Below are 21,225 nucleotides of genomic sequence, written 5' to 3' on the forward strand. Positions count from 1 at the left end.
CGGTAATCCCATGTCTCCCCTCCTCACTGCTCAGGGGCAATAAGCTCACAGCCAGGAGGGGAGACCTGGGATTACCGTTCTTGGGATCAGTGATGGGAATCCCATCAACCATAAAGTCCACAGAGTGATGACTTTAGTTTGTGGGATCACCCCTTTTACAAGCAGCAACACTTGTGGAGCGTTACTGACTCAAATGGAAAAGGAGCAGACCCCAATATATGTCCTATAGGGCTCTAGAAACAGAACATACTCCAGTATATTGTACAAATGATATATCAAGTCATTCATAGCGTAGAGTGAACTTACTGTATGAAAAGTTCTTTCAGCCACTTTCCTGAACTTTGGGGAAAAAAAGGTTGGTTTGGGCCAAATTAGTTTGAACCGAACCGTAATTTAACCAATACCCTTAAAAATGGTCCAACTGCAAAAAAATCTCTTTGGCATGGAACCAAACCTCCGGACTTCGTAACGGTCAATCCTCCTTTCTAAAAAGGTGGTCCAATGTGGCTCCGTGCTTAGTCCTGTTCCCTTGTAGTCAGACCTGACCAAGGACAACATCTGCATGGAGTTTGTATGACCTCCATGTGTTTCTGTGGGTTTCTTCTTCATAATCACCTTAACCTCCTAACATTTCAGTTACGTCATGGAGGTCCGGGCTTTGTATGGATCGGTATTGGCTGTCTTTGACAGATGACGCCGGCTCTCAACAACTGTGTTGAGTACTCATGCTAATCATGGCTTTTAACCCTTTAATGCTACTGTCAATTCTGATTAGTTTTGGGGGTGTCCCGAATGGCCTTCCCGCGATGAGCTCACGTTGTGCCGTTTAATTGCCTTCTGAGGGCTGCCATTGCAGATTGCCTATGAAGCAATGCCTGTTGTATGATAGACGTCCTGCCAGATCATGATATTATAAAATACCATGGTAATGTATTATACTGCAAGAGTGATCAAGCGATCGCAGGTTCAAGTCCCTTATAGTAAAAAATTTTTGTTTGAAAATAACAAAAGGTAATAAAAGCAAAAGAAAGTAAAGCTGTTTGCCAATAATTATAAGATAAAGTCAAACTAAAAAATATTTATATATTCGGTGTTGCTGTGTCTATAAAAGTCCAATCTATGAAAGAAACGCAGTTTGTTTTTCTCACACGGTTCAGGTTGTTAGGAAAAAAACGCGCCAGGTTGCGTCTTTAATAATTTTTATTTAATATGATTTTAATAAGCAATCAATGTGTCATATGTGCTCCAAAACATTTTTCCTACACTCAGGATCCAGGCTGGATTTTTGAAAGTTAATGATTAGAGATGAGCGAGCGTACTTGTCCGAGCTTGATGCTCGTTCGAGTATTAGCGTGTTCGAGATGCTCGTTACTAGAGGCGAGCACCACGCGGTGTTCGAGTTACTTTCACTTTCTTCCCTGAGACGTTAGCGCGCTTTTCTGGCCAATAGAAAGACAGGGAAGTCATTACAACTTCCCCCTGCGACGTTCAAGCCCTATACCACCCCCCTGCAGTGAGGGGCTGGCGAGATCAGGTGTCACCCGAGTATATAGATCGGCCCCTCCCGCAGCCACAGATGCATTCTGACAGAGATGCATCGCCACAGATGCATTCTGACAGAGATCAGGGACAGTGCTGCTGGTGCCGGAGCTGCTATAGGGAGAGTGTTAGGAGTTATTTTAGGCTTCAAGAACCCCAACGGTCCTTCTTAGGGCCACATCTGACCGTGTGCAGTACTGTGGAGGCTGCTTTTAGCAGTGTTGCACAATTTTTTATTTTTTTTTTTATCGGGCGTGCAGAGCATTGCGTCCTCAGTCTGCAGTCATTTTACTCAGTATAGGGCCAGTACTGGTGAGGCAGGGACAGTGGGAAAGGTGAAAGAGATATACTGTCTATATAGGCAGTGGGCTTTTTCAAAAAAATTGGGGAAAAATACTATATTTGGGCTGCCTGTGACCGTCCTCAGTGTACTGCGTGCCTGCTGGGGGTAGTAGTCATATTTAATACCCAGCTAAGTGTTACAGCAGGCTTGCGCATAATTGTTTCCTGGCTCTGCTGTGCCCGTTACATCACCGCCGTCATACCGCCAGAGGGAAACACTATACATAATATACGCTGCATACAGTATCTGTCTGGTGTTTCAGCTCACCATTTAAAAAAATAGAAGCAAAATACTTAAGGCCTACCACTGCCCTTTGGCCACTTGACTGCTTCTGCGCTGTGAATTCCAGTAGCTCAGTCATACGCACCTACGTCTCACTACAGCCTTGCGCATAATTGTTTCCTGGCTCTGCTGTGCGTTCCTTAAGCGAAGTCAGCCTCCAACCACAGGCCAATAAGCGGCACATTTAATTACAGCGTTCTGTTTCTGCACTACTGGTAATGCAGCATGCTGAGGGGTAGGGGTAGGCCTAGAGGACGTGGACGCGGGCGAGGACGCGGAGGCCCAAGTCAGGGTGTGGGCACAGGCCGAGCTCCTGGTCCAGGTGTATCGCAGCCGACTGCTGCGGGATTAGGAGAGAGGCAAGTTTCTGGGGTCCCCAGATTCATCTCACAATTATTGGGTCCACGCGGTAGACCTTTATTAGAAAATGAGCAGTGTGAGCAGGTCCTGTCGTGGATGGCAGAAAGTGCATCCAGCAATCTATCGACCACCCAGAGTTCTGCGCCGTCCACTGCTGCAACTCTGAATCCTCTGGCTGCTGCTCCTCCTTCCTCCCAGCCTCCTCACTCCATTACAATGACACATTCTGAGGAGCAGGCAGACTCCCAGAAACTGTTCTCGGGCCCCTGCCCAGAATGGGCAGCAATGGTTTCGAATCCTCTCCCACCGGAGGAGTTTGTCGTGACCGATGCCCAACCTTTGGAAAGTTCCCGTGGTCCCGGGGATGAGGCTGGGGACTTCCGGCAACTGTCTCAAGAGCTTTCAGTGGGTGAGGAGGACGATGATGATGAGACACAGTTGTCTATCACTCAGGTAGTAGTAATTGGAGTAAGTCCGAGGGAGGAGTGCACAGAGGATTCGGAGGAAGAGCAGCTGGACGATGAGGTGACTGACCCCACCTGGTTTGCTAAGCCTACTGAGGACAGGTCTTCAGAGGGGGAGGCAAGTGCAGCAGCAGGGCAGGTTGGAAGAGGCAGTGCGGTAGCCAGGGGTAGAGGCTGGGCCAGACCGAATAATCCACCAACTGTTTCTCAAAGCACCCCCTCGCGCCATGCCACCCTGCAGAGGCCGAGGTGCTCAAAGGTGTGGCAGTTTTTCACTGAGAGTGCAGACGACCGACGAACTGTGGTGTGCAAAGTTTGTCGCGCCAAGATCAGCCGGGGAGCCACCACCACCAGCCTCACCACCACCAGCATGCGCAGGCATATGATGGCCAAGCACCCCACAAGGTGGGACGAAGGCCGTTCACCGCCTCCGGTTTGCACCACTGCCTCTCCCCCTGTGCCCCAACCTGCCACTGAGATCCAACCCCCCTCTCAGGACACAGGCACTATTGTCTCCTGGCCTGCACCCACACCCTCACCTCCGCTGTCCTCGGCCCCATCCACCAATGTCTGTCAGCGCACCGTCCAGCCGTCGCTAGCGCAACTGTTTGAGCGCAAGTACGCCGCCACGCACCCGCACGCTCAAGCGTTAAACGTGCACATAGCCAAATTGATCAGCCTGGAGATGCTGCCGTATAGGCTTGTGGAAACGGAGGCTTTCAAAAGCATGATGGCGGCGGCGGCCCCGCGCTACTCGGTTCCCAGTCGCCACTACTTTTCCCGATGTGCCGTCCCAGCCCTGCACGACCACGTCTCCCGCAACATTGTACGTGCCCTCACCAACGCGGTTACTGGCAAGGTCCACTTAACAATGGAAACGTGGACAAGCACAGGCGGGCAGGGCCACTATATCTCCCTGATGGCACATTGGGTGAATTTAGTGGAGGCTGGGACCTACCTACCCCCAGAATTGCGCGCCCCAGCTCGGTGCTGGTATCTGCGGCGGTGTATGCTTCCTCCACTAAACCACCCTCCTCCTCCTACACAACCTCTGTCTTGCAATCAAGATGTGTCAGCAGCAGCACGTCGCCAGCAGTCGGTGTCGCGCGGCGTGGCAGCACAGCGGTGGGCAAGTGTCAGCAGGCCGTGCTGAAACTACTCAGCTTAGGAGAGAAGAGGCACACGGCCCACGAACTGCTGCAGGGTCTGACAGAGCGGACCGACCGCTGGCTTTCGCCATTGAGCCTCCAACCGGGCATAGTCGTGTGTGACAACGGCCGTAACCTGGTGGCGGCTCTGCAGCTCGGCAGCCTCACGCACGTGCCATGCCTGGCCCACGTCTTTAATTTGGTGGTTCAGCGCTTTCTGAAAAGCTACCCACGCTTGTCAGACCTGCTCGGAAAGGTGCGCCGGCTCAGCGCACATTTCCGCAAGTCCAAGACGGACGCTGCCACCCTGCGGACCCTGCAACATCAGTTTAATCTACCAGTGCACCGACTGCTGTGCAACGTGCCCACACGGTGGAACTCTACGCTCCACATGTTGGCCAGGCTCTGTGAGCAGTGTAGAGCTATAGTGGAATACCAACTCCAACATGGGCGGCGTAGTGGGAGTCAGCCTCCTCAATTCTTTACAGAAGAGTGGGCCTGGTTGGCAGACATCTGCCACGTCCTTGGAAGCTTTGAGGAGTCTACCCAGATTGTGAGCGGGGATGCTGCAATCATTAGCGTCACCATTCCTCTGCTATGCCTCTTGAGAAGTTCCCTGCAAAGCATAAAGGCAGACGCTTTGCGCTTGGAAACAGAGGTGGGGGAAGACAGTATGTCGCTGGATAGTCAGAGCACCCTCCTGTCTATATCTCAGCGCGTTGAGGAGGAGGGGGAAGAGACCGCTTGGCCCACTGCTGAGGGTACCCATGCTGCTTGCCTGTCATCCTTTCAGCGTGTATGGCCTGAGGAGGAGGAGGAGGATCCTGAAAGTGATCTTCCTAGTGAGGACAGCCATGTGTTGCGTACAGGTACCCTGGCACACATGGCTGACTTCATGTTAGGATGCCTTTCTCGTGACCCTTGCGTTACACGCATTCTGGCCACTACGGATTACTGGGTGTACACACTGCTCGACCCACGGTATAAAGAGAACCTTTCCACTCTCATACCCGAAGAGGAAAGGAGTTCGAGAATGATGCTATACCACAGGACCCTGGCGGACAAGCTGATGGTAAAATTCCTATCCGACAGCGCTAGTGGCAGAAGGCGCAGTTCCGAGGGCCAGGTAGCAGGGGAGGCGCGGAGATCAGGCAGCATGTACAGCACAGGCAGGGGAACACTCTCTAAGGCCTTTGACAGCTTTCTGGCTCCCCAGCAAGACTGTGTCACCGCTCCCCAGTCAAGGCTGAGTCGGCGGAAGCACTGTAAAAGGATGGTGAGGGAGTACGTAGCCGATCGCACGACCGTCCTCCGTGACGCCTCTGCTCCCTACAACTACTGGGTGTCGAAGCTGGACACGTGGCCTGAACTCGCGCTGTATGCCCTGGAGGTGCTTGCTTGTCCTGCGGCTAGCGTCTTGTCAGAGAGGGTGTTTAGTGCGGCTGGGGGAATCATCACGGATAAGCGTACCCGCCTGTCAACCGACAGTGCCGACAGGCTTACACTCATCAAGATGAACAAAGCCTGGATTTCCCCAGACTTCTCTTCTCCACCAGCGGACAGCAGCGGTACCTAAACAATACGTAGGCTGCACCCGCGGATGGAAGCATCGTTCTCTCTCACCATCAAAAACGTGGACCTTTTAGCTTCATCAATCTGTGTATAATATTCATCCTCCTCCTCCTGCTCATCCTCCTGAAACCTCACATAATCACGCCGAACGGGCAATTTTTCTTAGGCCCACAAGGCTCAGTCATATTACTCTTGTAAACAAGGTTTATACGTTTCAATTCTCATTAAAGCGTTGAAACTTTCACCTGAACCAATTTTTATTTTCACTGGGCTGCCTCCAGGCCTAGTTACAAATTAAGCCACATTAACCAAAGCGATTAATGGGTTTCACCTGCCCTCTTGGTTGGGCATGGGCAATTTTTCTGAGGTACATTAGTACTGTTGGTACACCAATTTTTTGGGGCCCTCGCCTACAGTGTAATCCTAGTAATGTTTATATTCTTCGCCTGCACTCATACTACAGCAAGGTGTGTGGGGTTGGCCTACACTTTTGCTGCATAAATGTAACTGGGGCCTTGTCTATACTGCAACTACTGAAATGTGAAAGAGACTGTTATCTCCCTAAACTGCTGCAACGGGAATGTTACTGTGGCCTGTCTTGAGTGCTACTATTACTGAAATGGAACTAATACTGTGCTCCCCCTATACTGCTGCTTCGGAATTGTTACTGGGGCCTGTCTTGACTGCTACTATTACTGAAATGGAACTAAGACTGTGCTCCCCCTATAATGCTGCTAGTGATATGTTACTGGGGCCTGTCCCTAATGCTACCGCTGAAATGTTACTAATTCTGGGCTCTGCCTATACCGCTGCTAATGCTATGTCACTGGGGTGTGGAAACGGAGGCTTCCCAAAGACATGATGGTGGCAAGGCCATTTCCCACCAACGCAGTTACTGTTAAGGTGCATATAACCACAGACACGTGGAGAGGACACGTAGTGCCTCAAAAACATCCCCCTCCTCCTCCAACAATGAAAAGATTCTTGGCAAATACCTTTGGATTGGTCCGTCTGGTGGCAGTCCAAGAATTTCACCTTTACCGCCACGGCCCACTTAATCCTGGCCACATTCCGAAAACCAATTAAATAAAACCACGCTACTAGGTCCGCAGTCGCCACCACATTTCCACCAACGCGGTTACTGTTAAGGTACATATTACCACTCTGACTGGGGCATGCACTGTGGGCCGAAGCCCACCTGTATTGTATCTGACGTTCGCTCTGCTGAGCAGGGCACTGCAATGGGATACATTTATGTACCGCCGATGGGTTCTAGGGAGCCATCTATGCTGTGGGTTCACAGGGACTTCACATTAGGGATTTGTACCTGCCAGTGTCTATGTATTAAAAACCCCGGTCAGACTGGGGCATGCAGTGTGGGCCGAAGACCACCTGCATTTAATCGGACGTTACCTCTGCTGTGCTGGGCAATGCAATGGGATATATTTATGTACCGCCGGTGGCTTCCTGGGACCCACCTATGCTGTCGGTCCACTCGGAGTTGTAACTGCATGTGTCTACTTATAAAGAACCCCAGTCTGACTGGGGCATGCAGTGTGGCCCGAAGCCCACCTGCATTAAACCTGACGTTACCTCAGCTGTGCTGGGCACTGCAATGGGATATATTTATGTACCGCCGGTGGGTTCCAGGGAGCCACCCATGCTGTGGGTCCACAGGGACTTCACATTGGGGATTTGTACCTGCCTGTGTCTATGAATTAAAAACCCCGGTCAGGTTGGGGCATGCAGTGTGGGCCGAAGCCCACCTGCATTTAATCTGACGTTAGCTCTGCTGTCCAGGGCACTGCAATGGGATACATTTATGTACAGCCGGTGGGTTCCAGGGAGCCACCCATGCTGTGGGTGCACACGGAATTCCCATTGCGGAGTTGTACCTGCCTGTGACTATTTATAAAAAAACCCCGGTCTGACTGGGGCATGCAGACACCTTGACAGAATTAATAGTGTGTGGCACATAGGTTTCCACATGTGCAGCTCCAGATGGAGGTGGCACAGGATTGGATTTCTCAATACTTCTGTACAGCATTGTGGGCTATCGCCCCGTCCCTTTTAAAGAGGGTCGGTGCCTGGCCGTGCCAACCCTCTGCAGTGTGTGCCTCCGGTTCCTCCTCATGGCAGACGCACTTATAAATAGACATGAGGGTGGTGTGGCTATGAGGCCAGCGTGTGGCATGAAGGCTGCGCAGGGACACTTTGGTGTGTGCTGTGGACACTGGGTCGTGCGGGGGGGGGCAGCATGTAACCCAGGAGAAGTGGCAGCGGTGTGTCCCGCAGGCAGTGATTGTGCTTTGTTGGAGGTAGTGTGGTGCTTAGCTAAGATGTGCCTTGCTAATGAGGGTTTTTCAGAAGTAAAGATTGTTGGGGGGGGGGGGGGCCCACTCTTGCCGCTATTGTGGCTTAATAGTGAGACCTGGGAACTTGAGATGCAGCCCAACATGTAGCCCCTCGCCTGCCCTATCCGTTTCTGTGTCGTTCCCATCACTTTCTTGAATTGCCCAGATTTTCACAAATGAAAACCTTAGCGAGCATCGGCGATATACAAAAATGCTCGGGTCGCCCATTGACTTCAATGGGGTTCGTTACTCGAAACGAACCCTCGAGCATCGCGGAAAGTTCGATTCGAGTAACGAGCACCCGAGCATTTTGGTGCTCGCTCATCTCTATTAATGATCCAACCTAGGTCCTGCAGCAATGAGAGCGTGATGTCTAACTGAGCTTTTAAAATTGCCGGAAAATTTGCCACCTGTAGAAAATCGTCCAGGGACGAGGTAATAAATATCCCCAACCTATGCAGATGGGCTACCACCTCAATAACGATCTTTGAAAAAACCCGTGGGGCGGAGGAGATCCCAAAGGGCAGGCATATGAACTGAAAATGACAAATAGAACCTCCAATTTCTAAAGCAAATCTAAAAAAAATTTTGGGACCTAGGGTGAATGGGGATGGGGTAGTAAGCGTCCTTAAGGTCAATAGTGACCATGACACTACCTGCCCTAATTAAAGGGGTTGTGGATTTAATGGTCTCCATTTTAAGCTTCCTATGTACGATAAAGTTATTTAGGCTTTTTAGATTAATTATAGTTCGATGCGAACAGTCGGGTTTGGGAGCGAGAAATAGTGGGGAGTAGAACCCCTTTTGCTGTTTCTTTATGGGGACGGGGATAATGGCCCCTAGGTCTAACAGACCTTGGACCCCCTTAAGTAAAGCCTACTGAACGGAGGGAGACTGTAGAGTTATCAGGGGCCTTTGCGGGGGACGAGATCCAAGCTTGACCTTCCGCCAGTAGCTGTAATACCTATTCGTTGGATGTAATATCTCTTTATTTGTTATGGAATGCAGCTAATCTACCGCCCACCAGATGGACCCTTCCGCCTTTGGGATCGACATCTCCTGGTTTTACCCTTCCCCGCGTAGGCAGAGGATGCGGGACGAGGTGTAAAAAATCCTTTAGGGGGTCTGTCAACTGGAAGCCCCTGACTCTTGTCTGCTGCTTTTTCCAAGAGGCGATCCAGGTCTAGCTGAAAGATATGGTGGCCCTGAAAGGGCAAGGTACAGAGTTTGTTTTTGGAGGCGACGTCTACAGACCAGGCCTCCTCCCAGACTGCCCTTCTGGCAGTATTAGATAAAGGCGCTGAGCGGGTCCCAAAGCGGACAGACTCCATTGATACATCCGCTAAGAAGACGGCGGCCATCTGCAGCAGGGGAATGCAACTAGCAATTGGAATTCCAAGAATAAAGACTGCACCTCTTCCTGTACTACTGCCCGGATATTGGGCATGAGGGATGATTTTTCCTCTTGCAGGACTTTGGACGTACATGCAGCACAAAGTGGTTTAGTGTAAGCTTTGTCCAATTTACCAAAGCACAATCCACATTTTTTGCTCCTTTTTGTTTTTGCCTCCCTAGGCTTCTGCGTATCCCTGTCCTGCAATGACATGGAATACTCATTAGGTGAAATAAGTGTGGTGTAGGTGTGTCTGATCGGCCCACAGGACCACTCACAGTTTGGTCACTGTAATGATGATTGGACCATGACCTATGCAGCCCCCGCTTAACCCCCAGATGAGGTACTTATCACTGGGGGAATCGGGGCTGTTGTGATCCGATGCCGTCCAGGGTATGTCTCCTCTGGCAGCATACGATGGAGTCTCTGCCACTGCTGTCCTGTAGGGACAGGAAAAACACTGGTGCTTGGTGGGGGGGGAAGAGATCCTTTTATTCTTTGCCACTTCCTGTCCCTACAGGTCGGCAGAGGACAACCTCCATCGTATGCTGTCATGATGACGAGCGGAAAAATTGTTATAGTTCACCCCCGAGTACTTGAACTTGTGATGATTTGATTTATTACTTCCCATATAACACAACATTTACCCTGCAGCGATTGCAGGAGAGCGATGACTGCGACTTTCCTCATTAGACTCAATTGTTTGCCAGGTGTATTGGGTGTGGCTCAAGACTTGGGGACCCTCAACTTGGTACTTTACGGCAGCAGTTGAATGTATTGAATAGAATCTGGCCATGGATTTCTTTTAATCAACATGCATGTCTTTATCTTGATTTGCTAATTGTCTTGCTCATTGTATGAAAAAATATCAATGATTTGGTAAAATATTTCTTCCTTCTTTCAGGTAAAGACTGTATGAGAGGTTCTCATGGACATCACCATTTATCACCCAGTTATTCTTGTTCAGAATGTGGGAAATGTTTTAGCAATAAATCAGATCTAGCTAAACATTGGAGGATTCACACAGAAAAGAAGCCGTTTCCATGTTCAGAATGTGGGAGATGTTTTTCACACAGATCAAATCTTATTAGACATAAGCGAAGTCATACAGGAGAGAAGCCGTATTCATGTTCAGAGTGTGGGAAATGTTTTACAGATAAATCAAATCTTATTATGCACGAGAGAATTCACACAGGAGAGAAGCCGTTTTCATGTTCAAAATGTGGAAGAGGCTTTGCAACTAAATCAAATCTTGTTATGCATGAGAGAACTCACACAGGAGAGAAGCCGTATTCATGTGAAGAATGTGGGAAATGCTTTGCAGATAAAACGCATCTTACTAGACATCAGAGAAGTCACACAGGGGAGAAACCATTTTCTTGTGCTGAATGTGGGAAATGTTTTGGACAGAAATCCCATCTTATTATACATGAGAGAAGTCACAGAGGAGAAAAGCCGTATTCATGTTCAGAGTGTGGGAAGTGCTTTAGCATCAAATCTTCTCTAGTTACACACGAAAGAAGTCACACAGAAGAGAAGCCATATTCATGTTCAAAATGTGGGAAGTGTTTTACAGCTCAATCAAACCTTATTTCACACGTGAGAATTCACACAGGAGAGAAACCGTATTCATGTGCAGAATGTGGGAAATGTTTTAGAAGTAAATCGCATCTTTTTACACATGAAAGAATTCATACAGGAGAGAAGCCGTATTCATGTGCAGAATGTGGAAAATGCTTTACAGATAAAAGAAATCTCATCACACATCAGAAAACTCACACAGGCGAGAAGCCGTATTCATGTTTGGAATGTGGGAAATGCTTTCTAAATAAATCTGATCTAGCTAAGCATAGGAGAGTTCACACGGGGGAGAAGCCATTTTCATGTTCAGAGTGTGAGAAATGTTTTACTCGGAAACCACATCTTACTGTACATCAACGTTGTCACACAAGGCCAGAGCCATATCCATGTGCAGAATGTGGGGAACGTTTCACAGATAAAATAAGTCTCATTACACATCAGAACAGTCACACGGAAGAAACCATTTTCATGTTCTGACCCTGGGAAATAATTTGGCCAGAAGTCACATCTTGTCATACATGAGAGAAGTCACACGGGAGAGAAGCTGTCTTCATGTTTGGACTGTGGGACATGCTTTAGTGTCAAATCTCTTCTTACTACGAGAGACGTCAAAGAGAAGAGAAGCCGTATTAATGTTTGGACTACAGGAAATGCGTTATGTACTAAGACTTCACTTGTGGGACATCTAAGATCTCACACCGGAGCAAAGCCATTTTTTATGCTCAGAATGTGGCAACCAGTTTATGATTAAAGGTCATCTTGAGTGACATCCGAGAACTCACACAGGAGAGAAGCCGTGTTCATTCTTAGAATGTGGAAGCTATTTTATTAATGAATCACATCTGGTGAGCATCTAGGAATTCACATGGGAGGAGCCTTTCAGGACGCGGAAAATGTTTTTGCCATAAACTAGGTTTTGTTAAACATCAGACAAGTCACACAGGGAAGAAGCTATATTCATGTTCAGAATGTGGGAGACGTGGCTGGTGTGGAGCTCCATTGTAGGACCTGCTGCCTGAGGATGACTTCTGCTGCCCGGCTACACTATAGAAAACCGTCACTGCTTGAGGCTGCTTTCACACGGGCTACAAAATCGCACGATTCCGTAATGCTGCAACATTGCTACAAAGCGTATGTGTATGAAGGCCATGGTTTCCAATGACTTCATCCGCATGAGTGATGTTTTGTAGCCTGCTACATTATGAGACTACAAAATCGCGGCATGCTGTATACGGCCGCGATTCGCAATGTTTTGTAGCCCATGTTTCTGTATTGCTGTGGCCGTGTGAAAGAGGCCTAACCCTTAGATTTTTTTGTATGAGCTCTGTGGCTGCTATTGAAGAGCAACTGCAGCATGTAAGCTAATACCACCCATCAGCACCCTGCAGTGCGATCGCAAGGTACCAAGGCAGCCGGAAGCCTGACAAAAGCATCTATGTCTGCCATGTAACTCAGCCTGTTAGACCCGCCTCCCGCCTAGTCTAATAGGCTGCTGTCATTGCCTTAGTAGAATGCAGTATATGAGTAATGCGGTGTACTATCCTAACAATTAAATAATCCCATCTTCACACGCCCTTCAAGGACTAAAAAATAAGGCTGTAAAAGTTCAATTTAAGAGGGAAAAAATATGCATTTTTTTCACCACAAAACCCAATTTTAAATGGATAAAAATACAAAAAAAGTTTTAAAAAAGCAGCACATAATAATTACCGCGTTCATACTGACCCAGACAATGAGAATGGTGAATGCTGTAAAAGTAATTTAAGAGTGACGCCAGAATTGCTACTTTTCTTCACCTGCCAAAAAGCGCAATAAAAAACAATCCAAGATTCACATTGAGGGTGCATTCACACGAACATATATCGGCTCTGTTTTCACGCCGAGCCGATATACGTTGTCCTCATGTGCAGGGGGGGGGGGGGAGGCTGGAAGAGCCCAGGAGCAGGAACTGAGCTCCCGCCCCCTCTCTGCCTCCTCTCCACCTCTCTGCACTATTTTCAATGGGGAGAGGCGGGGCGGGGGCGGGGCTAATTCACGGTCCTTAGCCCTGCCCCCGTCCCACCTCCTCTCATTGAAAATAATGCAGAGGGGCGGTGAGGGGGCGGGAGCCTCAGTTCCTGCTTCTGGCTCTTCCAGGCTCCCCCCGCTGCAGATGAGGAGGACGTATATCGGCTCGGCGTGAAAACCGAGCCGATATACGTTCATGTGAATGCACCCTAACACCAATAAAAACTCCAACTCTTCCCACAACGAACAAGACCCCACGGAGCTCCACGGCCGGGAAAATAGAGGACTGGTGGGTCTTGGGATGTGGCCAGGCAGACTCCATTGTGTTTGTAAATGTGTTATGGTGCAAAGCTAGTCCATTTGGAAAAGCCCCTATAATCTCCATGGTAGTAATCACGCTGATACGGTTATCCTATTATCTTTACTGGATGGCCAACGCTGTTAAAACAAACCCCCAAAACAAACCTCAAACAATGGCGCGGTCTCTGGACGGTTTATCCATTAAAAACAATATATTAATACTTCTATAACACATTCTATAAGGGGCCAGTAAAATCTACAACTGCTACCCAAAGAAATGTAAAAAAAAACCAAGCTTTCATGCAGCTATGTCGAGTTACGTCTCTCACAATGCAAGAAAATGAAAATCGTTTGGGCCTTAACCCCTCAGTGACCAAGCCTGTGTGCGCCTTAATGACCAGGCTAAATTTTGGGAAATCTGCCATGTGTCACTTTAACATGGAATAACTCCGTAAAGGTTTTGCATATCCCAGTGATTCTCACATTGTTTTTTCGCCACATGTTGTACTTCATTTAGGTGGTGAAAATAGTCCAATATAATGTGTATATTTATTAAAAGCGCCAAAATTGGGAACATTTTGAAAAAATTGTCTTTTTTTCACATTTTCAACTGTAATATCTCAAATATGTGCAAACATACCGTACAATTTTTGCTAAGATATATTTCCATCCGTTTACTTTATTCTGAATGCGCATTTGAAAAACTTTCGTGTTTTTTTTAACCATTTAGGAGACGTACAAATTTAACATTACTTTTCAGCATTTTGAGGAACACTTTTTGTTTTCTTGTACCAAGCCAAGATTGTAAAGGCTCGTAGGTGTCAGAATGATCAATACCCCCATAAATGAACACACTTTACAAACTACACCCCTTAATGTATCCACTGAGGGGGGTCAGGAGTATTTTGACTCCACAGTTTTGGGGGAAAAGTTAATATGCGACCCAGGGGCATATTAACATCTTCATAAGCACTTCTGCCCTATTCCTGCAATTCCAGCAACCTGATTGGTTGTTTGGGTTGGCTGATTCAACCTGATTGGTTGTTTGGGATTAGTTGATTCACAAGTGCTGATGAAGATGTCAATATGCCCGCGGTGAGTATTTTCAGCCTCCCTCATGGATCCGATCCATGAGGGGAGGTGAAATTTTTTTTTTTTAACTGTTTAAAACTTTTTCGTGATCAGGCGATCACGGGCCCGCAGACCGCTCCCCGGTGACATCGCCTGATTCCCGGCTACATACAGGAAGCAGGAAATTTTAAGTTTCCCAGGGCTCCCGGCCTTCTGCACATGCGCCTGATGTCATCCGGCTGGCGTGCATGCGCAGTAGAGGAGAGACGGGTCCCGGAGGACCAGTTCACCGCGCACAAGGCGGGTGAGTAATCTCAGCTGCCCCCATGGATCTGATCAATGAGGGCAGCTGAATCTTTAACTTTTTTGCACTTTAACCCTTTGCAATCCAATTTTGGATTCAGGGTTTCCCAGGGGGCTTTCTCTTTCTGCTATTATACAATGACACCATCTGCTGGCTAGAGCCAGTACTACAGTATGGGACATGCTGGAGAGGCCCCCGACAACAGAGCGGCCAGTAATATGCAGTAAGAATACCCTGCCGGACATCTTCTGACATCGGAGCTGTACAGCCTTTAATCAGAATGTCTTCAGACGTCAGACAGTGGATTGGAAAGGGTTAATGCCAATCGCATTGCCGGGGGGGACTCCCTGCAGCCCGGGATAACAGCTCCAGGCTGTCGGCTACCTGCGGGCACCGACAGCATGGAGCTGTCACTTCCATAGCCCACGTGGCTTTAATCCCTGCAGGAAACATGTTTTTACGTCCTCAGGGATTAAAGCCCACTTTGCTAGGATGTAAAAACACTATGGGCTGGTCACTAAGGGTTAAGGCACAAAATAGGCTGGTCACTAAGGGATTAAGGTGAAATGGACCGCTATCTTAATGTAATGGACAGAGAGAGAGGAGCCATACCTTGCAACAGAGCGCTGGAACCAGATCGGAAGTGGACATTCCAACACAGCGGGTTCATATAATACTTAGCTTCCCTGGACAACCCCTTTAAGGAGCACAAGTATTTGTAAAGGGAGTCTCACGTAAGTTTGGTCTAGTAAGCCAACATTCGGTTATGCATGCGCTGTCATTAGGAACCTGGTGTTAGCTTTATCTTTTGCCAAAGTCTCCTATACAAAGATATGGGCCATATGCTGAGCCCGAGACTGTCCAATGGGCGGTCCGGACTCTTCCAGCCCTTTCTGCTAAAATACATCCCCTTTCTTGCTGAGCTCCGCCTCCAATACGCCTGCACTGCACCGAGCGATTACCCGCATGCGCAAAGACTCGTCCTCAGGCCGGACTGATGTCACACGTATGCGTAGTCAGTGCGGTGCAAATACATTGGAGGTGGAACACATGGCGTCTCCAGCAGGAAGAGCTTTAGGCATCATTCAGCATGAATTGGGGAGCATTTTAGCAGAAAACGCAAGAAGAGAGCCAGACCACCGGCAGAGGCGGACCTCATTAGAATATGGCGCAGGAGAAACTTACTGGCCAATAGCTTCGCGTATAAAACACCTCACTGTGGAACTAAAAAAATAAATGTAAAGATATAAAAAAAAATATTAAAGGGATTTTGCCTAACTTAAAAGTACTCAGTGACTCCGCATCCAGTCCTGGAGCACTGGGCTCTGACCCTTCAAACCCAAAAGAAGCCCGCTGTACTCCCATGCCATTCATAGCGCTACGAATACCTAAAATACCTAATTCCATTGTTTGCAATCTAAAAGTCCAAAAAATGGGGAGGGTGGGGGATAAAGATGAGGCCTGACTATCCCTGATTTTATCCTACCAAACAACCCTCCCTAATAATCTTGGAAAGCCCACCCTGAGAAGGGCGATCCCAACAGGAACCTCTGGTATACATCATGCTATACCCTATATTCATTGCAAATTCCACATTTAAAGGGGTTGTCCCGCGAAAGCAAGTGGGGGTACAGCACTTCTGTATGGCCATATTAATGCACTTTGTAATGTACATCGTGCATTAATTATGAGCCATACAGAAGTTATTCACTTACCTGTTCCGTTGCTAGCGTCCCCGTTGCCATGGTGCCGTCTAATTTCAGCGTCTAATCGCCCGATTAGACGCGCTTGTGCAGTCCGGTCTTCTCCCTGCTGAATGGGGCCACTCGTGCCGGAGAGCGGCTCCTCGTAGCTCCGCCCCGTCACGTGTGCCGATTCCAGCCAATCAGGAGGCTGGAATCGGCAATGGACCGCACAGAGCCCACGGTGCATCGTGGGTGAAGATCCCGGCGGCCATCTTGCTAAGGTAAGGAAGAAGTCGCCGCAGCGCGGGGATTCGGGTAAGTACTAAACGGTTTTTATTTTTAACCCATGCATTGGGTTTGTCTCGCGCCGAACGGGGGGCCTATTGAAAAAAAAACAAAAACGTTTCGGCGCGGGACAACCCCTTTAAGTATAGACCAGCCCGCTATGTGATAGGATGCCTCACAATACACAATGTTCCACATAGTAGTTATATAGGAGATATTCACTTTATTCCCTGAGTATATGGTGTAACAGGATGTATACAGGAGTTTACTATCAGGATCGCCCTTATCAGGGCAAGCTTCCCAAGATTGATAGAGAGGGTTGTTTGGTACTGTCAGAATAGCCTGGCCTCATTCTTATTCACCCGCCCCCATTTTTCTTTTTCCTTTTGGATTGCACACAGTGGAATTGTGTGTTTGTAATGTAAGACCATCCTGCAAACCAATTCATTTCCTGACTTAGGTTTATTTCACCCTGTGATTTGTTTTCGGTCTGGGCCTAAACACAGTTCCCCCATTCTGGGTCATGAAGGGAGATGACTCCTTATTAACTCTCCCCCATGCCTTTTCAGCCTATATATGGAACGAATGACACCACTGAGGGTGGACGATCACCAACCACGCTACCATGATGGTGGGAAACTGACCACAAGCATGACTCAAATTTAATGTCCCAGGAGAGGTGCACACCAAGGTCATTGTCCCCAGCGTGTAGAAGGAGATCCAGCATATAGCATGTAATTGTATTGCGTATGACCGTATAACGCATGCAGGCGGTCATGTGCAGTGCAGCGGTTATTTTTTCTTGTATTTCCCACGCTGTCGCTTAGCGATAACGCGACAACCTGCAGCCCATACGCAATGAAATACATATGGGCTACGAGTATATCCATTACCATAGAGCACGATGGGCTCCATGGTCGTAGATTATGTATGCATTCCTAAATTCTAAACGGTTATAATGATTTGATACTTTTCTACTGCAATAAGGCATAACTTAGGGTGTTGTCTCCTGTGATTGGACCACTACACAGTTTTTTGTTCTACTTCACACTATTAATAAAGTTAACACTGGGCTAGCTCCTCAGAAAGAGCACAGTGGTGACTTCAAACAATTGATGTCTTGTTCTTTCTCCGATGAGCATCGCTAACTAATTTGTACACAATTATTACCAATTCTAAATTATAACAACTACTCCAAGATTACATGCTTGCAGCGACTGAATGACGAATCATCATTTGTTCACTTATTGTTCAGTTTCTAGAGGCATAAAAACTGAATGATGATCGGCCCGTGTAAACAGGTAATAATCCATCTATGAACGACTGCCTGTTTACTATGAACAGAGATAGGCGGCCAGTGCGATCTCCTGCCGGCTCCGCCTCCATTCACTGAGCGATCATCGCTGAGATGACTGTTGGCACGCATTCAGTCCAAGCATAAGCCAACAAGACTCTCGGTAGAGTCACCTCAGCAGGTGGGGGGGTGGGAGCGCCTGAATACCTGCATCGCTGCCGTGTGCCATAGCAGGAGCTGACCTTCCTGTTGTAGAGGTGAGCCCTCCAAATCTCAACTGTTGCCACGATGGGTACTAGAAGATCCAGCAGATGAAGGTGGCTTGAAAAATATCCCACTTAATTCTCTTCATTAGCCAATCACCTGCAAACCCGACTCCTAGCAGATATTCTCAGCGGCTCCGAGGCGTCCGGATTTATGTCCTTCACAGATTTTATTTCTGCATTTTAGAGTAAAAAAATATAAATAAAAGCACGAATCAGCCCCGGATATGGGAACATCCACCATCCGCATACAGCCCCGTACCGTTCTACATGTAGCGTCGGCGTACAACCCTGCGTCATTCTACATCTACCATCTGTGTTCAACCCCGCATAGTTCTACATCTGCTGTCCGCATTAAACCGCACACCATTCTACATCCACCGTCCACTTACAGCCCCGCCACATTCTACATCCACCATCTGCGGACAACCCCACACAACTCTGCATCCACCGTCCACAAGCAAACTCACGTACCAGAATCCTGTGTATTCCACTAAATCTCTCCATATACCTGCTTCCCGTAATGTCCTCTGATATAACAGCCTGGACATGCTGAGAGTTGTAGTACTCTCTCCATATGCACAGCTCTATTCCTTCCATCCATCCTGAGCCCCACACATCACACACACAGCTCTACTCCATCCATCCTGACCCCCCACACATCACACACACAGCTCTACTCCATCCATCCTGACCCCCCACACATCACACACACAGCTCTACTCCATCCATCCTGAGCCCCACACATCACACACACAGCTCTACTCCATCCATCCTGACCCCCACACATCACACACACAGCTCTACTCCATCCATCCTGACCCCCACACATCACACACACAGCTCTACTCCATCCATCCTGACCCCCACACATCACACACAGCTCTACTCCATCCATCCTGACCCCCACACATCACACACAGCTCTACTCCATCCATCCTGACCCCCACACATCACACACAGCTCTACTCCATCCATCCTGACCCCCACACATCACACACACAGCTCTACTCCATCCATCCTGACCCCCACACATCACACACAGCTCTACTCCATCCATCCTGACCCCCACACATCACACACAGCTCTACTCCATCCATCCTGACCCCCACACATCACACACAGCTCTACTCCATCCATCCTGACCCCCACACATCACACACACAGCTCTACTCCATCCATCCTGACCCCCACACATCACACACACAGCTCTACTCCATCCATCCTGACCCCTACACATCATACACACAGCTCTACTCCATCCATCCTGACCCCTACACATCACACACACAGCTATACTCCATCCATCCTGACCCCACACATCACACACACAGCTCTACTCCATCCATCCTGACCCCACACATCACACACACAGCTCTACTCCATCCATCCTGATCCCCACATATCACACACACAGCTCTACTCCATCCATCCTGACCCCCACACATCACACACACAGCTCTACTCCATCCATCCTGACCTCCACACATCACACACACAGCTCTACTCCATCCATCCTGACCTCCACACATCACACACACAGCTCTACTCCATCCATCCTGACCTCCACACATCACACACACAGCTCTACTCCATCCATCCTGACCCCCACACATCACACACACAGCTCTACTCCATCCATCCTGACCCCCACACATCACACACACAGCTCTACTCCATCCATCCTGACCCCCACACATCACACACACAGCTCTACTCCATCCATCCTGACCCCCACACATCACACACACAGCTCTACTCCATCCATCCTGACCCCCACACATCACACACACAGCTCTACTCCATCCATCCTGACCCCCACACATCACACAGACAGCTCTACTCCATCCATCCTGACCCCCACACATCACACAGACAGCTCTACTCCGTCCATCCTGACCCCCACACATCACACCCACAGCTCTACTCCGTCCATCCTGACCCCCACACATCACACCCACAGCTCTACTCCATCCATCCTGACCCCCACACATCACACACACAGCTCTACTCCATCCATCCTGACCCCCACACATCACACAGACAGCTCTACTCCATCCATCCTGACCCCCACACATCACACACACAGCTCTACTCCATCCATCCATCCTGATCATCACACATCACACACACACACAGCTCTACTCCGTCCATCCTGACCCCCACACATCACACCCACAGCTCTACTCCGTCCATCCTGACCCCCACACATCACACCCACAGCTCTACTCCATCCATCCTGACCCCCACACATCACACACACAGCTCTACTCCATCCATCCTGACCCCCACACATCACACACACAGCTCTACTCCATCCATCCTGACCCCCACACATCACACACACAGCTCTACTCCATCCATCCTGACCCCCACACATCACACACACAGCTCTACTCCATCCATCCTGACCCCCACACATCACACACAGAGCTCTACTCCATCCATCCTGACCCCACACATCACACACAGCTCTACTCCATCCATCCTGACCCCCACACATCACACACACAGCTCTACTCCATCCATCCTGACCCCCACACATCACACACACAGCTCTACTCCATCCATCCTGACCCCCACACATCACACACAGCTCTACTCCATCCATCCTGACCCCCACACATCACACACAGCTCTACTCCATCCATCCTGACCTCCACACATCACACACACAGCTCTACTCCATCCATCCTGACCCCCACACATCACACACACAGCTCTACTCCACCCATCCTGACCCCCACACATCACACACACAGCTCTACTCCATCCATCCTGACCCCCACACATCACACACAGCTCTACTCCATCCATCCTGACCCCCACACATCACACACACAGCTCTACTCCATCCATCCTGACCCCCACACATCACACACACAGCTCTACTCCATCCATCCTGACCCCACACATCACACACACACAGCTCTACTCCATCCATCCTGACCCCCACACATCACACACACAGCTCTACTCC

The 21,225-nt window shown here is 48.9% G+C and overlaps 2 protein-coding genes and 1 pseudogene across 3 annotated transcripts in view; 2 read left to right on the forward strand and 1 right to left on the reverse strand.

The window, feature by feature from the left end:
- LOC136627145 (zinc finger protein 665-like) overlaps positions 1–11,813 on the forward strand; it is a 34,127-nt pseudogene extending 22,314 nt beyond the window's left edge.
- The window catches only part of LOC136629002 (oocyte zinc finger protein XlCOF22-like), a 338,499-nt gene that overhangs the window by 231,190 nt on the left and 86,084 nt on the right, over positions 1–21,225 (reverse strand). The gene's annotated exons all lie outside the window — the stretch shown is intronic.
- The window catches only part of LOC136628989 (zinc finger protein 84-like), a 162,303-nt gene that overhangs the window by 98,596 nt on the left and 42,482 nt on the right, over positions 1–21,225 (forward strand). The window lies entirely within an intron of this gene.

The sequence above is a fragment of the Eleutherodactylus coqui genome, chromosome 5 (assembly GCF_035609145.1).
Source record: "Eleutherodactylus coqui strain aEleCoq1 chromosome 5, aEleCoq1.hap1, whole genome shotgun sequence".
In the NCBI taxonomy this organism is placed as follows: Eukaryota; Metazoa; Chordata; class Amphibia; order Anura; family Eleutherodactylidae; genus Eleutherodactylus; species Eleutherodactylus coqui.